Below are 22,704 nucleotides of genomic sequence, written 5' to 3'. Positions count from 1 at the left end.
TGCTTTTTGGCTGTTTGGGGGTCTTCCACTTCTTTCCGCCTGGGTTGCCGGGTCTGGGGCCATTGCTGGGAAGGTTTAATACCGGATAAAAGTGTTTTGGATAAAATACATGGTGAAAAAGTTTTTCACTTTTTATAGTTTTCGCTCACTTTTGTGTTATTGGGGGCCTGTTTGGGGGGGTTCCTGGTGTTTGGGAGTGTGTTTTGGGGTCTTGGAGCACTGCTGGGCATGGATACTTTTGATTGCAAGATGTTTGAAACAAATCCATGGTGGCAAAGGGCAGTAGGGCCTAGCTCCAGAGCGCGCGTGGAGTGATTTTGGAAATTTGCCTGAAAATTTCTAAGTCCCCATTTTTGTAGTTTGTTTTTTGGCTGTTTGGGGGTCTTCCACTTCTTTCCGCCTTGGTTGACAGGTCTGGGGCCATTGCTGGGAAGGTCTAATACCGGATAAAAGTGTTTTGGATAAAATACATGGTGAAAAAGTTTTTCGCTTTTTGTAGTTTTCGCTCTCTTTCGTGTTTTGGGGGGCCTGTTTGAGGGGGTTCCTGGTGTTTGGGGGTGGGTTTTGGGGTCTTGGAGCACTCCTGGGTATGGATACTTTTGATTGCAAGAGGTTTGAAGCAGATCCGTGGTGGCAAAAGGGAGTTAGGGCCTAGCTGCAGAGCGCAAATGGAGTGATTTTGGAAATTTGACTGACAATTTCTAAGTCCCGATTTTTGTAGTTTTGCTTTTTGGCTGTTTGGGGGTCTTCCACTTCTTTTCACCTGGGTTGACGGGTCCGGGGCCATTGCTGGGAAGGTCAAATAACAGATAAAAGTGTTTTGGATAAAATACATGGTGAAAAACTTTTTCACTTTTTATAGTTTTCGCTCTCTTTCGTGTTTTGGGGGCCTGTTTGGGGGGGTTCCTGGTGTTTGGGGTGGGTTTTGGGGTCTTGGAGCACTGCTGGGTATGAATACTTTTGATTGCAAGGGGTTTGAAGCAAATCCATGGTGGCAAAGGGGAGTTAGGGCCTAGCTGCAGAGCGCGCGTGGAGTGATTTTGGAAATTTGCCTGAAAATTTCTAAGTCCCCATTTTTGTAGTTTGTTTTTTGGCTGTTTGGGGGTCTTCCACTTCTTTCCGCCTGGGTTGACAGGTCTGGGGCCATTGCTGGGAAGGTCTAATACCGGATAAAAGTGTTTTGGATAAAATACATGGTGAAAAAGTTTTTCGCTTTTTGTAGTTTTCGCTCTCTTTCGTGTTTTGGGGGGCCTGTTTGAGGGGGTTCCTGGTGTTTGGGGGTGGGTTTTGGGGTCTTTGAGCACTACTGGGTATGGATACTTTTGATTGCAAGAGGTTTGAAGCAGATCCGTGGTGGCAAAAGGGAGTTAGGGCCTAGCTGCAGAGCGCAAATGGAGTGATTTTGGAAATTTGACTGACAATTTCTAAGTCCCGATTTTTGTAGTTTTGCTTTTTGGCTGTTTGGGGGTCTTCCACTTCTTTTCGCCTGGGTTGACGGGTCCGGGGCCATTGCTGGGAAGGTCAAATACCGGATAAAAGTGTTTTGGATAAAATACATGGTGAAAAACTTTTTCACTTTTTATAGTTTTCGCTCTCTTTCGTGTTTTTGGGGGCCTGTTTGGGGGGGTTCCTGGTGTTTGGGTGGGTTTTGGGGTCTTGGAGCACTGCTGGGTATGAATACGTTTGATTGCAAGGGGTTTGAAGCAAATCCATGGTGGCAAAGGGGAGTTAGGGCCTAGCTGCAGAGTGCGCGTGGAGTGATTTTGGAAATTTGCCTGACAATTTCTAAGTCCCCATTTTTGTAGTTTTGCTTTTTTGCTGTTTGGGGGTCTTCCACTTCTTTCCACCTGGGTTGCCGGGTCTGGGGCCATTGCTGGGAAGGTCTAAAACCAGATAAAAGGGTTTTGGATAAAATACATGGTGAAAAAGTTTTTCACTTTTTATTTTTTTATTTTTTTTAAGAGACCTTTATTATTAAGAATCCAAGCTTGTCATACATTTCACATATATGCACTTATTTGAGGTACATGTGCACCACCAACACTGAACAACACAATGAAATACACAGCCATTCAGCCGGCATCCCGGGGGCCCGGCGGCGAGAAGGTCATTTATCAGCCTCGGGAAACAGATTGTGGAAACAGCCCAGAAGCAGTGTGAGGTGCACCATGACAGCTTGTAACCATCTGCAGAACACTTGTGTCTAAGGTCCCTGGGAACAAGGAAAGATCAAGAACAGTTAAACCAACCCAACGCCCCCCACCCACCCACGAATGTGCATACGAGAATACCCATGTGTGCGAATTCAGTTGTAATACGTTAGTGTGCCTAGATGTAGCTGTACGTAGCCCCTAACCCTGGAAAGACCACCCTCCCCCGAAGGCTGACTAGACCCAACCCCACAGGATCAAGGTGATTCCGTGCTGTCCCTGTCCAGCCCCTCCTCCCCTACCCGGCAGCCCCCTCTAAATAAGCTCTGTGTTCGCCTCAGCTCCTAATCCACCGTGTGATCTGGGAGGTCCACCACCTCTGAGACATCTGAAACCTCCTCATCCCCTTTCTGAAGGTATTCTTGGTAAAGACCCCAGAAGTTTTTTGGTCTACTCCTCGGAGGAAGTAACTCACTATAGAGTTCAGTTTGAGTACTGCAGTGTAGCAAGTCCCCCGACCATCTTTTCTTGGTGGGGAGAGGCCCCCTCATCCAACATCTCGCCACCAACCTCTTGGCTAACAGCAGTGCCATGTTGACTAGACGACGCTGAGAGGGAGGGAGCGGCTTAGAGTAACCCAGGAGAGCTAATTCCAGACTGCGCGGCAGTTCCGCACCCAGGATCCGGTCAATCTCTGAGAAAACTTCCACCCAGAAAGCCTATATACCCGGGCAGTGCCATACCATGTGAATAAAGTCAGCTACTGACGTATGACAGCGTTCGCACTCTGCCGATTGCCACAGGCTGTATCGGTGGAGCCTTTCCGGGGTGTAGTAGACCCGCTGGAGGAACTTAAAATGCACTAATCTGTGCCTGCCATTGAGGGAGATTCTACGCGTGCTGGAGCAGCAGTATCTCCACATGTTGTCGTTGATGGGCGACTATAGGTCACCCTGCCAGGCCTCCCTGGCCTTAGAATGGTGCAGCTGCTGATGTGCTACCCCTAACTTGTTGATGTGTGAAATTAGTTTAGCAGGAGACTTGTTTTTAATGTCATATGTTAGTTCGGGGACCTCCATTGGCTCCTCCATAGCCGGGCCCAGTGCTACCCGGAACGCCGAGCGGAGTCTATGGAACTGGAACCTTTGCAGAAGAGAAGGACCCGATGGGGAGGGTGTAAGCTGATCCCATGACTTCAAGATACCCTCTGCGAACAGGTCTTCCATCTTCACAAGCCCCAAGGAGCGGAGCGCCTCAGTGACACCCTTCTCCCCAAGGGGGTCCAGCCAGAGCGCCCAGTCGATTTGCATTAGGGGGGAATACAAAATAGGACATCCACGTGCGCGGGCCAGCGCGTGCCAGGCGTGGTTTGTTGATTTAAGGGAGTCCAATTGACCGACGGAGCGATCCTCTGGGAGGCAAATCGTGGCCGGAAGAGGGAGTGGGTCCGCAAACAGCCGCTCTAGGATCACATGTGGTGTGCGTGTGTCCCAGTGGATCCATGAGTGTAAGTGCGATGCCTGTGCTATTCGGTAGTATCGTTCCATATCGGGAGCCCCCAGACCCCCCAACTCACAGGGGAGGATCAACGTCGCCCATTGCACCCTGGGTTGCCTGCCTCCCCATGCCAATCTGATGAGCACCTGTGTAAGTTGTTTAAAGAAGGCCTTCGACAGAACCACTGGGATGTTCGTAAATAGGAATAGAAACCTCTGTAGCACAATCATTTTCATAATGGCTATCCTGCCTAAGAGAGATAGCGGGAGTTTACACCAAGTTTCAACATCATCAACAAGCTTATTGAAAGCCACACCATAATTGTCCCTGACCAAAATTTCCGGGTCTGAGTGTAATTGTATACCTAGGTACCTGACCGAATCTGTGGACCACTTCAGGGGATATTCCATGTCAAAAGGTTGCGTCACAGGCGTGAGCGGGAAGGCGATAGACTTATCCCAATTCACTTGTAGCCCAGAAAGTGAGCCAAAACAGACGACCTCCCGAAAGACAGCAGACAAGTTCGACTCCGGGTTACGGATATACAGCAAGGTATCGTCGGCATACGTAGAGATGCCTATTTTATAGGTGGCAAAGCTGATCCCCTCTAGGCTGTGGTACTCCCTTATAAAGCGGGCTAGAGGCTCCGCTACCAGCGCGTACAGTAGGGGCGAGAGGGGGCAACTCTGCCTGGTGCCCCTGCTGATGTGGAACGGTTACTTCACTCTATCCCCCAATTTCAGCCTAGCCGATGGCTGGTGGTACAGGGCACCTATCATCTGTAAGAACGGTTCACCCAGAACGAGTTTCCTGAGCACCCTAATCATAAAAGGCCACTCCACCGAGTCAAAGGCTTTTTCCATATCAAGGAAAACCGTTAGCGCGGTATTTTCTTGGCGGACATGTTGCATCGTCCCCAGCACAGTGCGAATATTGTACGTTAGGTTTCTGTTGGGGACAAAGCCGGACTGTTCTGGCGTGACGAGTTCGGGGACCAAGAGAGCCAACCGATTGGCCAACACCTTAGCGTATATTTTGGCATCACCGTTCAGTAGACTGAGGGGCCTGTATGAACTGCAAGATTCCGGGGGCTTCCCAGGTTTCAAAATGGTGACCAGCAGAGCCTCTCTCATTGTGAGGGGCATCACACCGTCCTCGCATATAACATCGAAGAGGGAGATCAGATGCGGAACCAGTTTGTCCTTAAAGGCTTTGTAAAAGCTCACAGTCAGACCATCGGAGCCCGGAGCACTGCCCGATCGCATGCCGGAGAGGGCTTCCAGAATCTCGTCCTCCTGTATGGGGGACATCAGAAATTCCCTGTCCGAGTTCGGCAGATAGGGCATGGCAATGTGGTCGAGGTAATCATACATTTCGTCTTCAACACCCAGCGATCTGGACTTATATAGCTCGGCGTAGTATCGCTGGAAAGTATGGAGGATCTGCTCCTCGTCAGTGACCACTTCACCCTCCGGCGTGCGTAACTCGTCAACCACGAGTCGCCGCCTAGAACCACGTACCATTCGGGCCAGGAGGGCACCCGGCCTTTCTCCCTCCCCGTAGGCTCGAGCCGTCGCGTATTTCCCCATGTGAAGTATCTCCCTGTCAGCCAGTCTCTGGTACTCAGACAGCAAGGGGTTAAGTTGAGAGGGAATGTCAGGCCCCGGGTCGTTTAGCTGTTGACCCTCCAGATCTGACAGTTGGGACTCCAGTGACGCCAATTCCCGTCTGATAGTCCGCAGCACACTAGAGTGTTTAGACATGGCCATGCCTCTTATGTAGGAATTGAACACCTCCCACAGTGTGGAAAAGTTGTCTACCGAGCTTAAATTGGCATCAAAGAACGAGTCAATGTCTTCAGCCAATTCGCCCCGAAAGGCGTCGTCCAGCAGGGAGTAGGGAAGGAACCTCCAGGTAAAGGGGGGGATACCCCTCCTAGCGGTGGCCACATGCAGCAGAATGGGGGAGTGGTTCGAGAGAGTGCGTGGGAGCACCTCACAGGAACGAATACTACTCATTACAGATTGTGATGCCAGCCAGTAGTCGATCCTGGTATGAATATTGTGGTATTCGGAATAGTGTGTGAAGCCACCTTTCATGGGATGTTTACTTCTCCACACGTCCACCAAATCTAAGTTAATCAGCTCCGCATTCATATAAGCGGCCGAGGCTACCGACCTGCGGGCGGGTCCAGCAGAGCGGTCCAGGACAGGGTCAAAAACAAAGTTAAAATCACCTCCCCACAGTACTCCGGTGTTGGCGTGCGACCTACTGTGTGCCGATAGATTGGCATAGAAGTCTGGGTTGTCGTAGTTAGGACCATAAACGTTGACAATCAACAGGTCAATTCCCTTACCCACACACCTAGCAATAACAAATCGACCCTCAGCGTCTGCTACCACAGGGACCAATTTTAGTCGTGAGGTCGGGTGACCCAGGTATGGACCCCCCGGGAGTGTGTCGTAAATCCTGCTGCCACTGCATTTCCTACGAGCCCACGAGCCTGCAACATCCTGCTATTAAGGGGCAAATGTGTTTCCTGAAGAAGGGCCAGATCGACATGATGCCTGTGTAAGTAGCTAAGGACCTTCCGCAATTTACGGTAGTCGTCAGGCCCCGCACATTCCAAGACATCATCTTCAGGGTCCGAGGGATGTGTGTAGTGTTACTTACAGTGGTATTAGACATATCAGCAACGGGTAATCTAGAGAGCAGTCAGTGATTTCGGCAGCTCGAGTTCCAGAGCTGGGTACAACTTCCGGCAACACATTATATAGGTTCCATAACATTAAAATGCACAGGCGGCCAGTCGCCGCGCCTTCAGACGGGTATTTCGATCCAAGCACAACCTCAAGCAGCACCTCACTGGGTTCCACATGCAACCCCCCGCAAACAAGGAAACAAGAACATCCCTCAGCAACCCCCCACAGTTTGGCCTTCCATCTCCCTGCCCACCCACAGCCGACCACCCCCAACCAGGTCAGACAGATCCCAATACCACCCCCCATCGACCCAAAATTAACAAAATCAAGGTAGTCTTGAAACTGGCTCACAGTGGAGCCGAACAGCCAAAAGCACCGGGGCAGAGAACGCCTGTCAGGAGCAGTTCCACCTACTGCTCAGCTACACAGATCAAATTTGTCCCTCAGGCCTGCCCCAGCAGGTAGTTCAGTGTCGTTAGCAAAGCACTCCAAAGTGCGCCTCCTCCCCACCTACCCCCTTGAGGCATACAAACGACCAGTACAAGTACCGGCTAATCATTAGGTTGTGACCCCCCTCCCCCCGGCAGCGCCCATCCACGAAAAACAAAACTGTTGGACGGCACCCATCAGAGTGTCCGTAGAACTCGACCATCGTACCACACCATTGGAACTGCCAGTATCATTCAATCCATCACTTACCGCTCCTCTGGGGGGCCCAGCGTCTCTGAGTGGGGTAAGTAAGACAGAGTATGCTACGGACTCCTGATCAGTCCTGCTCATCCATGTGGGAAGCGGAGCCGGAATCATCATCGTGGTGCTTCTGGGCTTCCTTGCGTTCTCTAGTCCATTCTTTCAGGGACTTCTGGAGGTCCCTGGGGTCCGTAAAGAAGTGAGAGTGCCCCTGTTTGTTGATTCGGAGCTTGGCAGGATATAGCATAGCATAATCTAGGCCAAGGGCACGCAGCTGTTTCTTGTACGGTGCGAATTGCCTCCTTTCCTCCTGGACCTTGGCAGTGAAATCCGGGTAGAGGGAGATGTCCATGCCCTCGTATTGCAGCTTGCCTTTGTCTCTCGCCAGGCGCAGCGCCGTGTCCTTGTCTCGGTAGTTGAGAAGTTTCGCTATGATAGGGCAAGGGCCGCGCCCGGCTTCGGCTGAGGGCCCAGAATACGGTTCGCCCTTTCGACAATGAACATGGGCGAGAAGGCCTCCTCCCCCAGCAATACCTTTAAGAGTTTCTCGACAAAGAGTTCCATTTTGCCGGTTTGGGTGGTTTCCGCCACACCCGTGATGCGGATGTTAGATCTGCGCGACCTCGCCTCTAAATCTTCCGACTTGTCCTGTATAACCTGGATGAGCCTGCCAAATTGCTTCCTATCTTTGTCACATTCTGTTTGTGCCTCCTCCGCTTCAGTGAGCCGCCTTTCCGCCATGTCCAGGCGCTCGGCATGTTTGTCGACGCGTTACGCCATGCGGTCCATACGATATGACAATGTGTCGATGTTGGTGCCAACAGACGCTATACTGTCCTGTATCCCCTTCTTCATGGACACAAGCATGTCCCGCAGTTCTGTGCCCGCTGGGCCAGTCGCTGTGGCACCCTTTGGGGACGCCTCGGTTGCAGGCGTTTCCGTCCCTTTAGGCCCCCGCCGATCAAAGGAGATTTTAGCCTGCGTAGAGACGTTCTTCCCCATGGCAGTCCTGGTTGGGGGATAGACAAGTGGGCAGAGGGCTCCTTGCCCCTCTTCGGAGGTCAGGAGCAGCGGCCGGTGAACTCAGGGGAGGTGTACTGCTACTGCCAGTCGCAGGGACCGCTAGGCCAGGTTCACCGTCACGAGGGAACGGTTCCAAAATGGCGCCTGCAGGAGAATCACTCCGTTTACGCACGGCTCCGGCGGGAACTCTTCCTACAATGGCTGACACCGCTGCATCCACACCGTCCCTTAACACACAGCACAAAGGGGGGGAAGGATCGCGGGTCCGTCGGGGCGCGCTGGTCCGGCTGCGTACTCACTATGACTCCGCCGGTACGAGGTCGCCGTTTGGCGGAAGCCGAAACGGCTACTGCACTGCTGAGGAGTCGCTCCTTGCGAGGACGAGGGTCCAAGATGGGGGGCAGCGGCCGAGGAGAGGGAGGTGTACCAGTGCTAGTCTGCTCAAGTATCGAAACACTCCCCGCAGGACCGAGACTCCGGCCACGAGGGTTTGCTGCAGCCGCACGTCGGGTGATGTCGCTCGGCCCGCTCTCCAGGATAGTCCGCGGCTTCAGGCCCAGTCCGCAACCGCCGAAGCGTCACTGCTCTCCGCCCGGAGATCGCAGCTCTCCAGGGCCACCGACCCTACCGATAGTGACAAGGGGTCCCAGGTGGAGGAATAGTGCTAAATGCAGAAGTCTGGACACTGTGCAGGATGAGTAAGCAGGATTTTACAGGGGCTTAGGCGAGGAGCCGAAGGCTCACGCGTCCACCATCGACGCCGACTAGCTCCGCCCCCCCAAGTTTTTCACTTTTTATAGTTTTCGCTCTCTTACGTGTTTTTGGGGGCCTGTTTGGGGGTGGGTTTTGGGGTCTTGGACCACTGCTGGGTATGGATACCTTTGATTGCAAGAGGTTTGAAGCAAATTCATGGTGGCAAAGGGGAGTTAGGACCTAGCTGCAGAGCGCGCGTGGAGTGATTTTGGAAGTTTGCCTGAAAATTTCTAAGTCCCCATTTTTGTCGTTTGTTTTTTGGCTGTTTGGGGGTCTTCCACTTCTTTCCGCCTGGGTTGACGGGTCTGGGGCCATTGCTGGGTAGGTCTAATACCGGATAAAAGTGTTTTGGATAAAATACATGGTGAAAAAGTTTTTTACTTTTTGTAGTTTTCGCTCTCTTTCGTGTTTTTGGGGGCCAGTTAGGAGGGGTTCCCGGTGTTTGGGGGTGGGTTTTGGGGTCTTGGAGCACTGCTGGGTATGGATACTTTTGATTGTAAGAGGTTTGAAGCAAATCCATGATGACAAAGGGGAGTTAGGGCCTAGCTGCAGAGCGCGCGTGGAGTGATTTTGGAAATTTGCTTGAAAATTTCTAAGTCCCCATTTTTGTAGTTTTGCTTTTTGGCTGTTTGGGGGGTCTTCCACTTCTTTCCGCCTGGGTTGAAGGGTCTGGGGCCATTGCTGGGAAGGTCTAATACCGGATAAAAGTGTTTTGGATAAAATACATGGTGAAAAAGGTATTCACTTTTTGTAGTTTTAGCTCTCTTTCGTGTTTTTAGGGGCCTGTTTGGATGGCTTCCCGGTGTTTGGGGGTGGGTTTTGGGGTCTTGGAGCACTGCTGGGCATGGATACTTTTGATTGCAAGATGTTTGAAGCAAATCCATGGTGGCAAAGGGGAGTAGGGCCTAGCTGCAGAGCGCGCGTGGAGTGATTTTGGAAATTTGCCTGAAAAGTTCTAAGTCCCCATTTTTGTAGTTTGTTTTTTGGCTGTTTGGGGGTCTTCCACTTCTTTCCGCCTGGGTTGACGGGTCTGGGGCCATTGCTGGGTAGGTCTAATACCGGATAAAAGTGTTTTGGATAAAATACATGGTGAAAAAGTTTTTCACTTTTTGTAGTTTTCGCTCTCTTTCATAATTTTGGGGACCTGTTTGGAGGGGTTCCCGGTGGTTGGGGGTGGGTTTTGGGGTCTTGGAGCACTGCTGGGCATGAATACTTATGATTGCAAGATGTTTGAAGCAAATCCATGGTGGCAAAGGGGAGTTAGGGCCTAGCTGCAGAGAGAGCATGGAGTGATTTTGGAAAGTTGCCTGACAATTTCTAAGTCTCCATTTTTGTAGTTTTGCTTTTTGGTTGTTTGGGGGTCTTCCACTTCTTTCCGCCAGGGTTGACGGGTCTGGGGCCATTGCTGGGAAGGTCTAATACTGGATAAACGTGTTTTGGATAAAATACATGGTGAAAAAGTTTTTCACTTTTTGTAGTTTTCGCTCTCTTTCGTGTTTTGGGGGGCCTGTTTGAGGGGGTTCCTGGTGTTTGGGGGTGGGTTTTGGGGTCTTGGAGCACTGCTGGGCATGTATACTTTTGATTGCAAGAGGTTTGAAGCAAATCCATGCTGGAAAAGGGGAGTTAGGGCCTAGCTGCAGAGAGAGCATGGAATGATTTTGGAAAGTTGCCTGACAATTTCTAAGTCTCTTTTTTGTAGTTTTGCTTTTTGGCTGTTTGGGGGTCTTCCACTTCTTTCCGCCTGGGTTGACGGGTCTGGGGCCATTGCTGGGAAGGTCTAATACTGGATAAACGTGTTTTGGATAAAATACATGGTGAAAAAGTTTTTCACTTTTTGTAGTTTTCGCTCTCTTTCGTGTTTTGGGGGGCTTGTTTGAGGGGGTTCCTGGTGTTTGGGGGTGGGTTTTGGGGTCTTGGAGCACTGCTGGGCATGGATACTTTTGATTGCAAGAGGTTTGAAGCACATCCATGCTGGAAAAGGGGAGTTAGGGCCTAGGTGCAGAGAGAGCATGAAATGATTTTGGAAAGTTGCCTGACAATTTCTAAGTCTCTTTTTTGTAGTTTTGCTTTTTGGCTGTTTGGGGGTCTTCCACTTCTTTCCGCCTGGGTTGACGGGTCTGGGGCCATTGCTGGGAAGGTCAAATACCGGAGAAAAGTGTTTTGGATAAAATACATGGTGAAAAAGTTTTGCACTTTTTATAGTTTTCGCTCTCTTTTGTGCTTTTGGGGGCCTGTTTGGGGGGGTTCCTGGTGTTTGGGGGTGGGTTTTAGGGTCTTGTAGCACTGCTGGGCATGTATACTTTTGATTGCAAGAGGTGTGAAGCAAATCCATGCTGGAAAAGGGGAGTTAGGGCCTAGCTGCAGAGAGAGCATGGAATGATTTTGGAAAGTTGCCTGACAATTTCTAAGTCCCCATTTTTGTAGTTTTGCTTTTTGGCTGTTTGGGGTCTTCCACTTCTTTCCGCCTGGGTTGACGGGTCTGGGGCCATTGCTGGGAAGATCTAATACAGGATAAAAGTGTTTTGGATAAAATACATGGTGAAAAAGTTTTTCACTTTTTGTAGTTTTCGCTCTCTTTCGTGTTTTGGGGGGCCTGTTTGAGGGGGTTCCTGGTGTTTGGGGGTGGGTTTTGGGGTCTTGGAGCACTCCTGGGTATGGATACTTTTGATTGCAAGAGGTTTGAAGCAGATCTGTTCTGGCAAAAGGGAGTTAGGGCCTAGCTGCTGAGCGCAAATAGAGTGATTTTGGAAATTTGCCTGACAATTTCTAAGTCCCCATTTTTGTAGTTTTGCTTTTTGGCTGTTTGGGGGTCTTCCACTTCTTTTCGCCTGGGTTGACGGGTCTGGGGCCATTGCTGGGAAGGTCAAATACCGGATAAAAGTGTTTTGGATAAAATACATGGTGAAAATCCTTTTCACTTTTTACAGTTTTCGCTCTCTTTCGTGTTTTGGGGGGCCTGTTTGGGGGGGTTCCTGGTGTTTTGGGTGGGTTTTGGGGTCTTGGAGCACTGCTGGGTATGAATACTTTTGATTGCAAGAGGTTTGAAGCAAATCCATGGTGGCAAAGGGGAGTTAGGGCCTAGCTGCAGAGCGCGCGTAGAGTGATTTTGGAAATTTGCCTGACAATTTCTAAGTCCCCATTTTTGTAGTTTTGCTTTTTGGCTGTTTGGGGGTCTTCCACTTCTTTCCACCTGGGTTGCCGGGTCTGGGGCCATTGCTGGGAAGGTCTAATACCGGATAAAAGTGTTTTGGATAAAATACATGGTGAAAAAGTTTTTCACTTTTTATAGTTTTCACTCTCTTTCGTGTTTTTGGGGGCCTGTTAGGAGGGGTTCCCGGTGTTTGGGGGTGGGTTTTGGGGTCTTGGAGCACTGCTCGGTATGGATACTTTTGATTGCAAGAGGTTTGAAGCAAATCCATGGTGGCAAAGGGGAGTAGGGCCTAGCTGCAGAGCGCGCGTGGAGTGATTTTGGAAATTTGCCTGAAAATTTCTAAGTCCCCATTTTTGTAGGTTTTTTTTTGGCTGTTTGGGGGTCTTCCCCTACTTTCCGCCTGGGTTGACGGGTCTGGGGCCATTGCTGGGTAGGTCTAATACCGGATAAAAGTGTTTTGGATAAAATACATGGTGAAAAGGTTATTCACTTTTTGTAGTTTTCGCTCTCTTTTGTGATTTTGGGGGCCTGTTTGGAGGGGTTCCCGGTGTTTGGGGGTGGGTTTTCGGGTCTTGGAGCACTGCTGGGCATGGATACTTATGATTGCAAGATGTTTGAAGCAAATCCATGGTGGCAAAGGGGAGTTAGGGCCTAGCTGTAGAGAGAGCATGGAGTGATTTTGGAAAGTTGCCTGACAATTTCTAAGTCCCCATTTTTGTAGTTTTGCTTTTTGGCTGTTTGGGAGTCTTCCACTTCTTTCCGCCTGGGTTGCCGGGTCTGGGGCCATTGCTGGGAAGGTCTAATACCGGATAAACGTGTTTTGGATAAAATACATGGTGAAAAAGTTTTTCACTTTTTGTAGTTTTCGCTCTCTTTGGTGTTTTGGGGGGCCTGTTTGAGGGGGTTCCTGGTGTTTGGGGGTGGGTTTTGGGGTCTTGGACCACTCCTGTGTATGGATGCATTTGATTGCAAGAGGTTTGAAGCAGATCCGTTCTGGCAAAAGGGAGTTAGGGCCTAGCTGCTGACCGCAAATGGAGTGATTTTGGAAATTTGCCTGACAATTTCTAAGTCCCCATTTTTGTAGTTTTGCTTTTTGGCTGTTTGGGGGTCTTCCACTTCTTTTCGCCTGGGTTGACGGGTCTGAGGCCATTGCTGGGAAGGTCAAATACCGGATAAAAGTGTTTTGGATAAAATACATGGTGAAAAAGTTTTGCACTTTTTATAGTTTTCGCTCTCTTTTGTGCTTTTGGGGGCCTGTTTGGGGGGGTTCCTGGTGTTTGGGGGTGGGGTTTGGGGTCTTGGAGCACTGCTGGGCATGGATACTTTTGATTGCAAGAGGTTTGAAGCAAATCCATGCTGGAAAAGGGGAGTTAGGGCCTAGCTGTAGAGAGAGCATGGAATGATTTTGGAAAGTTGCCTGCCTAAAGTTAGGGCCTAGCTGCTGACCGCAAATGGAGTGATTTTGGAAATTTGCCTGACAATTTCTAAGTCCCTTTTTTGTAGTTTTGCTTTTTGGCTGTTTGGGGGTCTTCCACTTCTTTCCGCCTGGATTGACGGGTCTGGGGCCATTGCTGGGAAGATCTAATACCGGATAAAAGTGTTTTGGATAAAATACATGGTGAAAAAGTTTTTCACTTTTTGTAGTTTTCGCTCTCTTTCTTGTTTTGGGGGGCCTGTTTGAGGGGGTTCCTGGTGTTTGGGGTGGGTTTTGGGGTCTTGGAGCACTCCTGGGTATGGATACTTTTGATTGCAAGAGGTTTGAAGCAGACCCGTTCTGGCAAATGGGAGTTAGGGCCTAGCTGCTGAGCGCAAATGGAGTGATTTTGGAAATTTGCCTGACAATTTCTAAGTCCCCATTTTTGTAGATTTGCTTTTTGGCTGTTTGGGGGTCTTCCACTTCTTTTCGCCTGGGTTGACGGGTCTGGGGCCATTGCTGGGAAGGTCAAATACCGGATAAAAGTGTTTTGGATAAAATACATGGTGAAAAAGTTTTGCACTTTTTATAGTTTTTGCTCTCTTTTGTGCTTTTGGGGGCCTGTTTGGGGGGGTTCCTGGTGTTTGGGGGTGGGTTTTGGGGTCTTGTAGCACTGCTGGGCATGTATACTTTTGATTGCAAGAGGTTTGAAGCAAATCCATGCTGGAAAAGGGGAGTTAGGGCCTAGCTGCAGAGAGAGCATGGAATGATTTTGGAAAGTTGCCTGACAATTTCTAAGTCCCCATTTTTGTAGTTTTGCTTTTTGGCTGTTTGGGGTCTTCCACTTCTTTCCGCCTGGGTTGACGGGTCTGTGGCCATTGCTGGGAAGATCTAATACAGGATAAAAGTGTTTTGGATAAAATACATGGTGAAAAAGTTTTTCACTTTTTGTAGTTTTCGCTCTCTTTCGTGTTTTGGGGGGCCTGTTTGAGGGGGTTCCTGGTGTTTGGGGGTGGGTTTTGGGGTCTTGTAGCACTGCTGGGCATGTATACTTTTGATTGCAAGAGGTTTGAAGCAAATCCATGGTGGCAAAGGGGAGTTAGGGCCTAGCTGCAGAGAGAGCATGGAATGATTTTGGAAATTTGCCTGACAATTTCTAAGTCCCCATTTTTGTAGTTTTGCTTTTTGGCTGTTTGGGGGTCTTCCACTTCTTTCCACCTGGGTTGCCGGGTCTGGGGCCATTGCTGGGAAGGTCTAATACCGGATAAAAGTGTTTTGGATAAAATACATGGTGAAAAAGTTTTTCACTTTTTATAGTTTTCCCTCTCTTTCGTGTTTTTGGGGGCCTGTTAGGAGGGGTTCCCGGTGTATGGGGGTGGGTTTTGGGGTCTTGGAGCACTGCTCGGTATGGATACTTTTGATTGCAAGAGGTTTGAAGCAAATTCATGGTGGCAAAGGGGAGTTAGGACCTATCTGCAGAGCGCGCGGAGTGATTTTGGAAGTTTGCCTAAAAATTTCTAAGTCCTCATTTTTGTAGTTTGTTTTTTGGCTGTTTGGGGGTCTTCCACTTCTTTTCGCCTGGGTTGACGGGTCTGGGGCCATTGCTGGGAAGGTCAAATACCGGAGAAAAGTGTTTTGGATAAAATACATGGTGAAAAAGGTTTGCACTTTTTATAGTTTTCGCTCTCTTTTGTGCTTTTGGGGGCCTGTTTGGGGGGGTTCCTGGTGTTTGGGGGTGGGTTTTGGGGTCTTGGAGCACTGCTGGGCATGGATACTTTTGATTGCAAGAGGTGTGAAGCAAATCCATGCTGGAAAAGGGGAGTTAGGGCCTAGCTGCAGAGAGAGCATGGAATGATTTTGGAAAGTTGCCTGACAATTTCTAAGTCCCCATTTTTGTAGTTTTGCTTTTTGGCTGTTTGGGGGTCTTCCACTTCTTTCCGCCTGGGTTGACGGGTCTGGGGCCATTGCTGGGAAGATCTAATACCGGATAAAAGTGTTTTGGATAAAATACATGGTGACATTTTTTTTCACTTTTTGTAGTTTTCGCTCTCGTTCGTGTTTTGGGGGGCCTGTTTGGGGGGGTTCCTGGTGTTTTGGGTGGGTTTTGGGGTCTTGGATCACTGTTGGTTATGAATACTTTTGATTGCAAGAGGTTTGAAGCAAATCCATGGTGGCAAAGGGGAGTTAGGGCCTAGCTGCAGAGAGAGCATGGAATGATTTTGGAAATTTGCCTGACAATTTCTAAGTCCCCATTTTTGTAGTTTTGCTTTTTGGCTGTTTGGGGGTCTTCCACTTCTTTCCACCTGGGTTGCCGGGTCTGGGGCCATTGCTGGGAAGGTCTAATACCGGATAAAAGTGTTTTGGATAAAATACATGGTGAAAAAGTTTTTCACTTTTTATAGTTTTCCCTCTCTTTCGTGTTTTTGGGGGCCTGTTAGGAGGGGTTCCCGGTGTATGGGGGTGGGTTTTAGGGTCTTGGAGCACTGCTCGGTATGGATACTTTTGATTGCAAGAGGTTTGAAGCAAATTCATGGTGGCAAAGGGGAGTTAGGACCTATCTGCAGAGCGCGCGGAGTGATTTTGGAAGTTTGCCTAAAAATTTCTAAGTCCTCATTTTTGTAGTTTGTTTTTTGGCTGTTTGGGGGTCTTCCACTTCTTTTCGCCTGGGTTGACGGGTCTGGGGCCATTGCTGGGAAGGTCAAATACCGGAGAAAAGTGTTTTGGATAAAATACATGGTGAAAAAGGTTTGCACTTTTTATAGTTTTCGCTCTCTTTTGTGCTTTTGGGGGCCTGTTTGGGGGGGTTCCTGGTGTTTGGGGGTGGGTTTTGGGGTCTTGGAGCACTGCTGGGCATGGATACTTTTGATTGCAAGAGGTGTGAAGCAAATCCATGCTGGAAAAGGGGAGTTAGGGCCTAGCTGCAGAGAGAGCATGGAATGATTTTGGAAAGTTGCCTGACAATTTCTAAGTCCCCATTTTTGTAGTTTTGCTTTTTGGCTGTTTGGGGGTCTTCCACTTCTTTCCGCCTGGGTTGACGGGTCTGGGGCCATTGCTGGGAAGATCTAATACCGGATAAAAGTGTTTTGGATAAAATACATGGTGACATTTTTTTTCACTTTTTGTAGTTTTCGCTCTCGTTCGTGTTTTGGGGGGCCTGTTTGAGGGGGTTCCTGGTGTTTGGGGGTGGGTTTTGGGGTCTTGGAGCACTCCTGGGTATGAATACTTTTGATTGCAAGAGGTTTGAAGCAGATCCGTTCTGGCAAAAGGGAGTTAGGGCCTAGCTGCTGAGCGCAAATAGAGTGATTTTGGAAATTTGCCTGACAATTTTTAAGTCCCCATTTTTGTAGTTTTGCGTTTTGGCTGTTTGGGGGTCTTCCACTTCTTTTCGCCTGGGTTGACGGGTCTGGGGCCATTGCTGGGAAGGTCAAATACCAGATAAAAGTGTTTTGGATAAAATACATGGTGAAAAACTTTTTCACTTTTTACAGTTTTCGCTCTCTTTCATGTTTTGGGGGGCCTGTTTTGGGGGGTTCCTGGTGTTTGGGGTTGGGTTTGGGGTCTTGGAGCACTGCTGGGCATGGATACTTTTGATTGCAAGAGGTTTGAAGCAAATCTATGCTGGAAAAGGGGAGTTAGGGCCTAGCTGCAGAGAGAGCATGGAATGATTTTGGAAAGTTGCCTGACAATTTCTAAGTCCCCATTTTTGTAGTTTTGCTTTTTGGCTGTTTGGGGTCTTCCACTTCTTTCCGCCTGGGTTGACGGGTCTGGGGCCATTGCTGGGAAGATCTAATACCGGATAAAAGTGTTTTGGATAAAATACATGGTGAAAAAGTTTTTCACTTTTTGTAGTTTTCGCTCTCTTTTGTTTTTTGGGGGGCCTGTTTGAGGGGGTTCCTGGTGTTTGGGGGTGGGTTTTGGGGTCTTGGAGCACTCCTGGGTATGGATACTTTTGATTGCAAGAGGTTTGAAGCAGATCCGTTCTGGCAAAAGGGAGTTAGGGCCTAGCTGCTGAGCGCAAATAGAGTGAATTTGGAAATTTGCCTGACAATTTCTAAGTCCCCATTTTTGTAGTTTTGCTTTTTGGCTGTTTGGGGGTCTTCCACTTCTTTTCGCCTGGGTTGACGGGTCTGGGGCCATTGCTGGGAAGGTCAAATACCGGATAAAAGTGTTTTGGATAAAATACATGGTGAAAAACCTTTTCACTTTTTACAGTTTTCGCTCTCTTTCGTGTTTTGGGGGGCCTGTTTGGGGGGTTCCTGGTGTTTGGGGTGGGTTTTGGGGTCTTGGAGCACTGCTGGGTATGAATACTTTTGATTGCAAGGGGTTTGAAGCAAATCCATGGTGGCAAAGGGGAGTTAGGGCCTAGCTGCAGAGCGCGCGTGGAGTGATTTTGGAAATTTGCCCGACAATTTCTAAGTCCCCATTTTTATAGTTTTGCTTTTTGGCTGTTTGGGGGTCATCCACTTCTTTCCGCCTGGGTCGCCGGATCTGGGGCCATTGCTGGGAAGGTCTAATACCGGATAAAAGTGTTTTGGATAAAATACATGGTGAAATTTTTTTTCACTTTTTATAGTTTTCGCTCACTTTCGTGTTATTGGGGGCCTGTTTGGGGGGGGTTCTTGGTGTTTGGGAGTGTGTTTTGGGGTCTTGGAGCACTGCTGGGCATGGATACTTTTGATTGCAAGATGTTTGAAGCAAATCCATGGTGGCAAAGGGGAGTAGGGCCTAGCTGCAGAGCGCGCGTGGAGTGATTTTGGAAATTTGCCTGAACATTTCTAAGTCCCCATTTTTGTAGGTTTTTTTTGGGCTGTTTGGGGGTCTTCCACTTCTTTCCGCCTGGGTTGACGGGTCTGGGGCCATTGCTGGGAAGGTCTAATACCAGATAAAAGTGTTTTGGATAAATTACATGGCGAAAACGTTTTGACTTTTTATAGTTTTCGCTCACTTTCGTGTTTTGGGGGGCCTGTTTGAGGGGGTTCCTGGTGTTTGGGAGTGTGTTTTGGGGTCTTGGAGCACTGCTGGGCATGGATACTTTTGATTGCAAGATGTTTGAAGCAAATCCATGGTGGCAAAGGGGAGTAGGGCCTAGCTGCAGAGCGCGCGTGGAGTGATTTTGGAAATTTGCCTGAACATTTCTAAGTCCCCATTTTTGTAGTTTGTTTTTTGTCTGTTTGGGGGTCTTCCACTTCTTTACGCCTGGGTTGACATGTCTGGGGCCATTGCTGGGAAGGTCTAATACCGGATAAAAGTGTTTTGGATAAAATACATGGTGAAAAAGTTATTCAATTTTTGTAGTATTTGCTCTCTTTCGTGTTTTTGGGGGCCTGTTTGGATGGGTTCCCGGTGTTTGGGGGTGGGTTTTGGGGTCTTGGAGCACTGCTGGGCATGGGTACTTTTGATTGCAAGATGTTTGAAGCAAATCCATGGTGGCAAAGGGGAGTAGGGCCTAGCTGCAGAGCGCGCGTGGAGTGATTTTGGAAATTTGCCTGAAAATTTCTAAGTCCCCATTTTTGTAGTTTGTTTTTTGGCTGTTTGGGGGTCTTCCACTTCTTTCCGCCTGGGTTGACGGGTCTGGGGCCATTGCTGGGTAGGTCTAATACCGGATAAAAGTGTTTTGGATAAAATACATGGTGAAAAAGTTTTTCACTTTTTCTAGTTTTCGCTCTCTTTCATGTTTTTGGGGGCCTGTTTGGGGGGTTCCTGGTGTTTGGGAATGGGTTTTGGGGTCTTGGAGCACTGCTGGGTATGGATACTTTTGATTGCAAGAGGTCTGAAGCAAATCCATGGTGGCAAAGGGGAGTTAGGGCTAAGCTTGGGCGAATTTTGCGAATTCGCGATCCACAAATTTGCGGATTTGCGAATTCGCGATCCGCATAATTCGCGAATTTGTGCGAACTTGCGGATTTTCGTTTTTTGCGTGTTCGCTGGGTTTTTTGCGTGTTCGCGGGGATTTTTGCGTCTTCGCGAGCCGCTTGCATAGCGAAGTTACCCATGCAGTCGTTTATGGGAGAGGGAGAGAGCGATGGATAGATAGAAAGAAAGAGAGAGAAAGAGAGGGAAAGAGAGAGGGAGAGAGAGAACGAGAGAAAGAAAGAGAAGGGCCAGATTCCTGAGTTGCACCTACAGAACATACAGCTTTTTATTTTTAGCAAAATGCATATGAAAATTGTGCTATAAAGGTCTCTTTTAGTTTAACCCCTCCTGACAACTCAAAATTGGTGTATTTGCCATCCTCTTCCTGTTTTTTATATCTGTAAGTGCTTCCTGATGAGGTTTAATTCCTTGGGCAGGTGCCTCGTTGCCTACTTGTAACTATTCTCTGACCCTGCTTCAAGGGTCAGAGCAGGGTCAGAGAATAGTTGCAAGTAGGCAACGAGGCGCCAGGAAGCAATTAGCAGCAGGTGTCCAAGTTGAAGTTAATTTGTTTGTAACCCTTTTGTAAAAGGTTATAAAGAAATTAGGTTCAACTTTTGCACCTGCTGCTGTCACCCTTGCTTGGCTGAAAATTTGTCCCCGCTGATTCGCGGATTTTACCGCGATTTCGCGAGATTCGCGGATCGCGAAATTGCGGAAAATCCGCAAATTCGCCCGCGAAACAGATTTTACGCCCACCCTTAGTTAGGGCCTAGTTGTAGAGCGCGCGTGGAGTGATTTTGGAAATTTGCGTGAAAATATCTAAGTCCCTTTTTTGTAGTTTTGCTTTTTGGCTGTTTGGGGGTCTTCCTCTTCTTTCCGCCTGGGTTGACGGGTCTGGGGCCATTGCTGGGAAGGTCAAATACCGGATAAAAGTGTTTTGGATAAAATACATCGTGAAAAACTTTTTCACTGTTTATATTTTTCGCTCTCTTTCGTGTTTTGGGGGGCCTGTTTGGGGGGTTCCTGGTGTTTGGGATGGGTTTTGGGGTCTTGCAGCACTTCTGGGTATGAATACTTTTGATTGCAAGAGGTTTGAAGCAAATTCATGGTGGCAAAGGGAGTTAGGGCCTAGCTGCAGAGCGCGCTTGGAGTGATTTTGGAAACTTGCCTGACAATTTCTAAGTCCCCACTTTTGTCGTTTGTTTTTTGGCTGTTTGGGGGTCTTCCACTTCTTTCCACCTGGGTTGCCGGGTCTGGGGCCATTGCTGGGAAGGTCTAATACCGGATAAAAGTGTTTTGGATAAAATACATGGTGAAAAAGTTTTTCACTTTTTATAGTTTTCCCTCTCTTTCGTGTTTTTGGGGGCCTGTTAGGAGGGGTTCCCGGTGTTTGGGGGTGGGTTTTGGGGTCTTGGAGCACTGCTCGGTATGGATACTTTTGATTGCAAGAGGTTTGAAGCAAATTCATGGTGGCAAAGGGGAGTTAGGACCTATCTGCAGAGCGCGCGGAGTGATTTTGGAAGTTTGCCTAAAAATTTCTAAGTCCTCATTTTTGTAGTTTGTTTTTTGGCTGTTTGGGGGTCTTCCACTTCTTTTCGCCTGGGTTGACGGGTCTGGGGCCATTGCTGGGAAGGTCAAATACCGGAGAAAAGTGTTTTGGATAAAATACATGGTGAAAAAGGTTTGCACTTTTTATAGTTTTCGCTCTCTTTTGTGCTTTTGGGGGCCTGTTTGGGGGGGTTCCTGGTGTTTGGGGTTGGGTTTTGGGGTCTTGGAGCACTGCTGGGCATGGATACTTTTGATTGCAAGAGGTGTGAAGCAAGTCCATGCTGGAAAAGCGGAGTTAGGGCCTAGCTGCAGAGAGAGCATGGAATGATTTTGGAAAGTTGCCTGACAATTTCTAAGTCCCCATTTTTGTAGTTTTGCTTTTTGGCTGTTTGGGGGTCTTCCACTTCTTTCCGCCTGGGTTGACGGGTCTGGGGCCATTGCTGGGAAGATCTAATACCGGATAAAAGTGTTTTGGATAAAATACACGGTGACATTTTTTTTCACTTTTTGTAGTTTTCGCTCTTGTTCGTGTTTTGGGGGGCCTGTTTGAGGGGGTTCCTGGTGTTTGGGGGTGGGTTTTGGGGTCTTGGAGCACTCCTGGGTATGAATACTTTTGATTGCAAGAGGTTTGAAGCAGATCCGTTCTGGCAAAAGGGAGTTAGGGCCTAGCTGCTGAGCGCAAATAGAGTGATTTTGGAAATTTGCCTGACAATTTTTAAGTCCCCATTTTTGTAGTTTTGCGTTTTGGCTGTTTGGGGGTCTTCCACTTCTTTTCGCCTGGGTTGACGGGTCTGGGGCCATTGCTGGGAAGGTCAAATACCAGATAAAAGTGTTTTGGATAAAATACATGGTGAAAAACTTTTTCACTTTTTACAGTTTTCGCTCTCTTTCGTGTTTTGGGGGGCCTGTTTTGGGGGGTTCCTGGTGTTTGGGGTTGGGTTTGGGGTCTTGGAGCACTGCTGGGCATGGATACTTTTGATTGCAAGAGGTTTGAAGCAAATCCATGCTGGAAAAGGGGAGTTAGGGCCTAGCTGCAGAGAGAGCATGGAATGATTTTGGAAAGTTGCCTGACAATTTCTAAGTCCCCATTTTTGTAGTTTTGCTTTTTGGCTGTTTGGGGTCTTCCACTTCTTTCCGCCTGGGTTGACGGGTCTGGGGCCATTGCTGGGAAGATCTAATACCTGATAAAAGTGTTTTGGATAAAATACATGGTGAAAAAGTTTTTCACTTTTTGTAGTTTTCGCTCTCTTTCGTTTTTTGGGGGGCCTGTTTGAGGGGGTTCCTGGTGTTTGGGGGTGGGTTTTGGGGTCTTGGAGCACTCCTGGGTATGGATACTTTTGATTGCAAGAGGTTTGAAGCAGATCCGTTCTGGCAAAAGGGAGTTAGGGCCTAGCTGCTGAGCGCAAATAGAGTGATTTTGGAAATTTGCCTGACAATTTCTAAGTCCCCATTTTTGTAGTTTTGCTTTTTGGCTGTTTGGGGGTCTTCCACTTCTTTTCGCCTGGGTTGACGGGTCTGGGGCCATTGCTGGGAAGGTCAAATACCGGATAAAAGTGTTTTGGATAAAATACATGGTGAAAAACCTTTTCACTTTTTACAGTTTCGCTCTCTTTCGTGTTTTGGGGGGCCTGTTTGGGGGGTTCCTGGTGTTTGGGGTGGGTTTTGGGGTCTTGGAGCACTGCTGGGTATGAATACTTTTGATTGCAAGGGGTTTGAAGCAAATCCATGGTGGCAAAGGGGAGTTAGGGCCTAGCTGCAGAGCGCGCGTGGAGTGATTTTGGAAATTTGCCCGACAATTTCTAAGTCCCCATTTTTGTAGTTTTGCTTTTTGGCTGTTTGGGGGTCATCCACTTCTTTCCGCCTGGGTCGCCGGGTCTGGGGCCATTGCTGGGAAGGTCTAATACCGGATAAAAGTGTTTT

Source organism: Lissotriton vulgaris, chromosome 4_1, assembly GCF_964263255.1.
Source record: "Lissotriton vulgaris chromosome 4_1, aLisVul1.2, whole genome shotgun sequence".
Classification (NCBI taxonomy): Eukaryota; Metazoa; Chordata; class Amphibia; order Caudata; family Salamandridae; genus Lissotriton; species Lissotriton vulgaris.
This window is presented reverse-complemented; position numbering follows the sequence as displayed.